The sequence below is a fragment of the Telopea speciosissima genome, chromosome 6, assembly GCF_018873765.1.
Source record: "Telopea speciosissima isolate NSW1024214 ecotype Mountain lineage chromosome 6, Tspe_v1, whole genome shotgun sequence".
Lineage (NCBI taxonomy): Eukaryota > Viridiplantae > Streptophyta > Magnoliopsida > Proteales > Proteaceae > Telopea > Telopea speciosissima.
The window spans coordinates 34,040,438-34,048,531 of NC_057921.1; the positions used below are offsets into that span (position 1 = coordinate 34,040,438).

Here is an 8,094-nt window from a genome sequence, read left to right on the forward strand (position 1 = left end):
CTGCCTAAAAATCAAAAACCCGAACCAATCAAGATTAGTTGTTTGAACATTTAAGGATCCTAGAAGTGAGGCACAGCCCAGCCGTTGGATGCCACCCCACCCCACCCTATCCCCGGGCACTCCCTGGGCGCTGGGCTCCCTGGATAGGAGCTCGATGCTTGAGCTTGCAATGTATTGAACACTTTCTCTTCCAATTTGTAAAAGGTGGCTCCAACGTTTTAACATTTAATAGAAGGCACTACCGAAGGACAAGTGAACCAAAAACCAAACAGATATGATCTTCATAGCCTATACTATCCAATTACTTGATTCAGCTACAACACAAAAAGGATGAATAATACATGAATTTATTAAACAAACAAAGAGAAGCTTACAGTCAGATGTTTATCACAGAAAATTAAATTATATTAACGATATTCGGTTTAGACATACCATCCTAAAAAATTATTTAGATAAACATAGGGAATTGATAAAAGAAAAATGGAAAAGTCAAGTATACATCACATATTTCCTTTTTACTTCCCAAGAAGAAATAGAATTTAATCAAACATAGATCTCCACAAAAAATTGCATTTTTGGGGCAAAGCTCAAGATTAAGGAGGAAAGGGAGGGAAAAAAAAAAGGTAAACCACACTGCAGTTTGCATCAAAATATACCCAAAAAAAAAAAAGGAACTCAACTCACCTGACTTGAACTGGAACTGTACATTAGTTCCAACCTAAACCAGACATTAGTAAATATCAAGAAAAAGAAGGCTGACTGGAGATTTTACATCATACCTAATATACAAGCTAAAAAGAGAAGCGTATGCTTCATTGAATACATAAAAGATAAAAGAACCTTGGGGGTTGGTTTTTTTGGTTTGGGGGGAGGGGGTTAGCGGGTGTGTGGAAAAAAGGGAAAGCATAAATCAGAAGAAATTAGCATGTTAAATAGAAAACTTTTTTAAAAAACGCAATCCCAGTTCCAAATGTACACCAAATTACCAACCACATCAATGTAAACAAGGTTTATTGGTTTGAGGAGTAATCGTAACCTGTTGTACAACAGGAAATTGATGTAGCATCCGATATGGCAGATCGGGTGGACCATGATCGCAACCACCTCAAAGAGCTTAGGCGCTCCATGCGGATTCGCCAACCTTCCCAACGCCTTCGCCACCTCACATAGGCGCCACATCAGTCCTTGGAGTGCAAGTCATTGGTGTTTTAGCATATCTTTTAGATTCTTAGATTATTTGCTTTCCTATTTACTAGTTTCCATATGTGCGTAAGATCTCTTATGTAATACAACTTCGGTTGCAAGTTTTAATAGTTTAGGAAAGCTTCCATTATTCCTAGTTCCTATTTTTCCTTCTTAATTACCATATATTTGTAATCAGTTTATGGGTTTTAAATCCCCATCCATGGAATGAAATTTCAGAAGATTGATAAGCCATTGATTGTGCATCCCAGCTCCAACCAATCCTTGAAGAGATCGCCCCCCTCAGGCCTTGAAGAGCCTCCCATCAACAGCCATGAAGAGCTGTCCGCTCCTTGAAGAGAGCCTCGACCGCGGCCTAGAAGAGCCGCAGCCCCTCCATCATTCCACTTCCACCGTTCCACCCTCTCTCCCTCTCATTCTCGCCCCTCACCATCTCTCTCCCATTCACACTGCCCTCCATCTCACCAGCCCTCCATCGCCACATAAAATAACAACCCCTTCCACCCTTCAGCACATGCGATAACGTTTTGCTCCTTTCAATCTCTCTTCTATTGAGCGATCCTCGACCTCTCGAAGGAGGTCCACATTAGAAATGCAAATCAATCAAAGCATAGAAAGGCAAAGTATAGAAATTTATACAATGGTCATTCTTACTCACAAAGCCATTTTCGAGTGCTCTGAAATCAAGATCCTCATCTATTTCTTCTTGATCCCTTTCCAGAAACTGAAGTTAGAAAAATATGTTACACTTGTGCTAGACAACAACAATCAAGATTACAACTAATAATAATAATAATGTTGCAAGAACAAGGCAACTATACTTCCATGAACTAACTCGAAAAAAAGAAAATGGAAAAGGACTATGGGTAAGATTGAGAAGTGCAGCTTCATATGAGAGTATATATTGCAGCTCCTTCCAACATGGCTTACCATTCAGACATAAAACATACCTTTAGACGGAAATACTTCTTCACTCGTTGGGAACAAGGTTTTCCAGCAAACCCAACTGATCCAATCTTCACATTCTTCCTTTTCGTGCTAATGTGTCATGTTGCACCATGTGGACCAATTATAGTGTATCATTTCAAGGGCTGAACCACACACCCAGAGGTTTTATTTTTTTTAAAGGAGGGGGGGGACTGTAATTTTTTAGATCCTGAAATTTGAAACCTTAACTACACATTCAATGGAAAACACTTTCACCTACAGATGCACCTTAGCTGAGATGAGCAAGCTGGAGGCCAAGACTCTATTGATTGGACATGAACCCAGCAGATGGATGCCATATTTGTTGAGACCTCCATAGACTCTATCTGGTGACTTGAAAGCCCTGACAATCACAAAAAAAGCAAAATCCACAAAGAGATCAGAGTACTGTTGCATTGTTCGTACACCAATTCTAATTATAAACAGATTCAATTTGGCATGTCCATCACTTCCATAACAGCCACAAGCATTCTCTCCCCCAGAAAAATGCCACATTACTCAGATAATCAGTGTCAACAAAGGAAATAGATAAAATTTAATCAGGAAAAAAATGAATAAATCAGAATTAACTAAATGATGATAACAAGAGCATATTCTGCATCCACATCAATACATGAAAACCACATCCGTAAGACTCAGTGCCCTTGACCATTCATTATGGCGTTATAGTGTGCAAAAGACAACGTAGAAAATAACTGCACCCATGTTTCTTATGTGTTTTTGTTTTTTACTGTTTTTTAACTTTTTGGGAACGGGTTTGAGGGGTTGGCAGGGAGGGTCTACTTTCAAACCTTTGAAAATTTTTTGATATACAGACCCAAAAACATCATGTTGTTATAGTTCAACACTTCAACCATTTTAGAATCTTTCATGGTTTATGCAACCGCTAAATCTATATTCCACCATTTTAAAGTTTTATTTCTAAATATCTGTAGAAAGAGAATTGAAATTGATGAAAATATTGAGAAACCATAGCAATATCTTACACATACAGCTGATATAAGCAACTCTAGGAGGAATTATGATCCAAAGCCACAATATCATTCTATTTAACAAATCATATCCAAGTTCTCACATGAGCAACATGGAAGGAACAAGCTAATGGGACTTGAAAGAATAATCTCTGAAATATCCGGACAAAATTCTGCTCAACATTTGGGGTTGTCCCATTCTTCTGTCATCCTGACATAATTTGAGTGTTACATATGTTTTCTTTGAGGTTCGTTTCTTTGTTATTGATACATCCAATATTCACCGGGCCAATCAATGACCGCCACGTGTCACAGACGACCCGCTCCATAACCAAGGGGAACGAACCGGGGTCCCAGCACCCGGGCGCGGCCAGCACCCAGGCGCGGCCACCACTCGGGCGCGGCCTCACCTAGGCGAGGCCACACATCCGGGGCGCGGCCTCACCCAGGCGCGGCCTCACCTAGGCGCCGCCTCACCCAGGCGCGCGGCCACCACTCGGGCGCTGCCTCACCTAGGCGTGGCCACACATCCGAGCGCGGCCTCACCCAGGCACAGCATCGTGGGCACGAGAGGTGGGGGCTACCCACCTATGACCCGATCGTATCGCTACAGACTCATGTCACCACCAGGACTCTAGGCCGCCGCTTAGAAGTCATGTCACCCAGACGGATTCAAGCACCAAGGACGTTATCACCACACGCGGGTATCTATCCACCAAGGATCTTGATACCACTAGGACACTCCCTCCCGCGGGGAGATGATCAATCAGGATAGAGCCCCGTTACCCAGGGCCTCTATCCACTCAACAGGACAATCGCCATCAAACTGGGACTCTCCACACCGCCATACGCTACTATAAAAGGCAAGGTACACAACCCCATCAGCCATCAGGGGACATCAAAACTCATACTGAATAATCACTATTCATCTATTTGCGCCAGGAGATCTAACTTTGGCATCGGAGAGCCCTAGGCCGGAACCACACCGGTTCTCTTTGTTGACCCCTTGGTCCACTTGCAGGTGACGGCACTCGCAGGACCGCTCGACGATTTCTTGACACAACAGTTATCATAATGTTAGTTACCTATCAGGTTTGTTGTAAATCAGAATTAAACTAATCACATCAGGGATGAAGGAAGAAAGATGAAAGAAGAAGTTGCCGCAAGAGAGGAGAGCAGCCTGCGATAGGTAAAATAGAATACCTTCACGCAGGCAACCTCTCAATATATAATTAATTTAGAGACAAAATAGAAAGTAAGGTAGTTAGGGATATATGAAATTACCCCTAACCTCTTATTTATTACAACCTTACAAACTAAGGACAGAACTGATGTAAAATAACAAAAAAAACCCCTAAAACCCAAAATATAAGACTAAAATACCCCTAGTTTTCAACAAGGTCAAATAACAAGAATTAAACTCTAGAAAATCTAACCACAATGGGGCAATTCTATATCAGCCCCGACGCTCAAATAAATTGTATTCTTATGGAGTCAGCATTCTTTCATGGAATTCAAATTTCTTTCATGACAATTGTGGAACATTTAACAATGAAAACTAAATCAAAACCCCTAAATTAGAACACCACTTCAAACTACAAACTTGTATCCAACTACAATGCATCCAACCCAAAATCAAAAATCAATTTAACACAAAGTAGACTTACAAACTGAAGAGATGATGACGAGGGAATTGTCAAGGACTTGTGCTAAAAATACAACAACATTCAAAACACTGAACAAGTAACACTATACATTAAGCAACACATTGTCAAATGAAAAATAGCATAGCAATTAAAAAGAATAGTATTTATTTAGCATTTAATTAGGCCCAAACTTATATCAACATAAATGAGTACAATGAAAAGAACTGAATTGAATAGTTGAAAAGAAATCAATCTAGAATTTGACCAAAGTATCAATTATCTGAAAATGGAGGGCATCTTGTACTGTCTAAATTTGGAAGACAGGTAAACCCCAAGGTTCCTGATGTCCCTGAGGTACCTAGTCACATGTCAAATTTCAGCTGAAACAAAACTCTCCATAAGGTGTAATAAAGATTTAAAAATCCAGGATAACAAAGTAGTGAACAGCAATGCATAGAATTCCAAGACGATGCATTCAAATACAAAGGAGTGCATTTGATTGAATTAGACGCCGAAATTCAACATGTGGCTGATCCAGACCACAACCTCTCTATGCAACAGTTGGTTGCCAAATGAACCTTCCACAAAGCACACTAAGGTAGGCCATCACTGAACCTTTTCCTGCGTAGGGCATCCAAAGAAGTATTTAGTTCTTTTCTTTTACCCCAAAGATGCGACGCAGGTTGAACAATGGGAAGAAAAAGATTCCCTGGTTATGAGCATACTCATCTCCTCTCTCTCTGAGGAAGCCATGTCATTGGCAGTTGGACGTGAGACAAGCAAGGAGCTTTGGGACGTCCTTCATGCTGCATATAGCAATGCATCCACCCCACGCATATTGGCCATTAATGCGGCTCTTCAACAACTAGTTCAAAAGCCTGAAGAAACCGTCACGCAATTTCTAAGTAGGGCCAAGGTCCTGTCTGATGAACTTGGGGCTGCCGGCAAGCCACTTCCCACTAAGGACTTCAATTTGCACATTTTTCGTGCTTTATGTGCAGAGTTTCAGCCCCTTGTTCCCACCATGATGGATCGCAAAGACCCTATTGGCTATACAGACTTACATGGCCTTCTTGTTAGCCATGAGTATCTCCTTCAGTCACGCCAAGCAATCATTGATCTTGCTGCCAACGCATCAGCTAATATTACTCAACACAAGCCGAATACCCCTACTCCACCCCAAGGCCATGGCACTCTTGTTGGTCGTGGGCATGGCAGGGGTTGTGGCCCAAGTGGTTTTGGGCGTTCCAATGCATTTGCCCATAGCCCCTGTACGATCTATGGCCGTACAAACCATCAGGCCGCCACCTATTTTTACAAAAATAAGCCTATTGGACAGCAGCCTGATGAAAGTACCACACCATCTGCCTATCTTGCTACCAACCCCAATGCACCACTGCTTCCAACCCACGGCCCAACCCATATCCACCACCAACCCAGCCGTCCCATCCACCCCACCATGGCCATTACCCTTCACCCTCCATCAACTCCAGTTTAGCCTCCTGGATTCCTGACACTGGGGCAACTCATCATGAGACACCTGACCTATGGTCTCTCTCATCATATTCACCTTATTATGATAAGCACGATTTGTTGGTTGGTGATGGTAACTCTATTCCAATCTCTCATGTTGGTAACTCTTTTATTCCTTCCCCTTCTAAATTATTATCTCTCTCTGATGTTCTGCATGTCCCATCACTTTCTAATTCTTTGCTTTCTGTTAATAAGTTTGCCACTGATAATAACGTTTTCTTTGAATTTCATGCCACTCATTTTCATGTGAAAGATCCGACGTCCAATCGCATTCTGCTTACGGGGCCTAGCAAGGACGGTCTTTATCACTTGCCATCTTTACATCCACCATCCACTAATGTTGCTTAGTTCTCTTCCTATGATCGTTGGCACCAACGTTTGGGTCATCCTCATGATCGTTCACTTCATCTTATGGTTCCTGATGTCAAGATACCTTCCTCTGCGCATTTGTGTCCTGCATGTCAAATAGGTAAATCCAGCCGTTTGACGCTTCGAGAATCAACCCATCATAGTAGTTTTGTTTTAAATTTAATTTTTAGTGGTATTTGGGGACCCTCTCCCACTGTTTCCTCTAGTGGACATAAGTACTTTATAATCTTTGTGGATGATTTTACCCGTTACATTTGGTTTTACCCCCATTAAGGCAAAATCTGATGCTCTTCCTGTTTTTAAAGAATTTCAGGCGTTAGTTGAACGCCAATTTTCCACCAAAATAAAAACTGTACAAACTGATTGGGGGGGAGAGTTCCGCTCTCTTGGTTCTTATTTTGCCAACCTTGGTATTTATCACCGGGGGTCTCCTACCCTCGTACTCATGAACAACAGGGCACCGTTGAGAGGCGTCATCGCCATATTGTTGAAACTAGGCTCGCTCTTCTGCACAATGCCTCAGTCCCTCAACTTTATTGGGATTACGCCTTTGAAACGGCAGTCAAAGGCAGTCTACTTAATTAATAGAATGCCCACTCCCACTCTTGGGAACATTTCTCCTTATCAGCTCCTCTCATCTCATCCACCCGATTATAGTTTTCTCAAAGTATTCGGGTGTCTCTGTTTCCCGTTTCTTTGTCCCTATAATAATCACAAAATGGATCCACGATCCGCTCCTTGTGTCTTTCTTGGATATAGTTTTCATCACCATGGCTACCGTTGCATGCATCTTACCTCACATCGCATTTATATTGCACGACATGTACTGTTCGATGGCTTTCCATTTTAGGAATCCCACCAAAACCCACCTCTGTTATCAACCCCACCTACATGGGCCTCTCTACCCCTCACTGTCATACCCGACCCACCTACTCCGCCCACTCCATCAGCCCAGACCATGCCTATAACACCCAACCCTATACCTGAAACCGAGCCTATGTCCCCTAGCCCGATTATCCTTCCTAGCCCGCAAACCACCCCTCCATCATCTCCCCCACGTCGCACACGCCTTCTTAGTGACCTATATGCCGACCCCACCATCGCCCCTCATGCCCATTATAAACCACTTTCCTCCGAACCTTCCCCACCAGTTGAACCTACGTGTTACACTCAGGCTGTGAAGGATCCCACTTGGCGTCAAGCCATGTCTGATGAGTTTGCAGCATTGCTTAAAAATGGCACGTGGTCATTGGTGCCTCTACCTACTAATGCTAATTTGGTTGGTTGTAAATGGGTGTACAGGATCAAACGAAAAGTTGATGGATCAATTGAACGGTACAAGGCAAGACTTGTGGCAAAGGGGTTTCACCAATAGCCAGGATTGG

The 8,094-nt window shown here is 42.5% G+C and overlaps 1 long non-coding RNA gene across 1 annotated transcript; it reads right to left on the reverse strand.

The window, feature by feature from the left end:
- Positions 1 to 1,021: 1,021 nt before the first annotated feature.
- On the reverse strand, positions 1,022 to 2,262 carry LOC122663618. Its single transcript, XR_006333200.1, has 3 exons — positions 2,154 to 2,262; positions 1,862 to 1,927; positions 1,022 to 1,036 (listed from the first exon to the last, which is right to left on the reverse strand). It is a non-coding gene; the product is annotated as an uncharacterized LOC122663618 (long non-coding RNA).
- Positions 2,263 to 8,094: the final 5,832 nt, after the last annotated feature.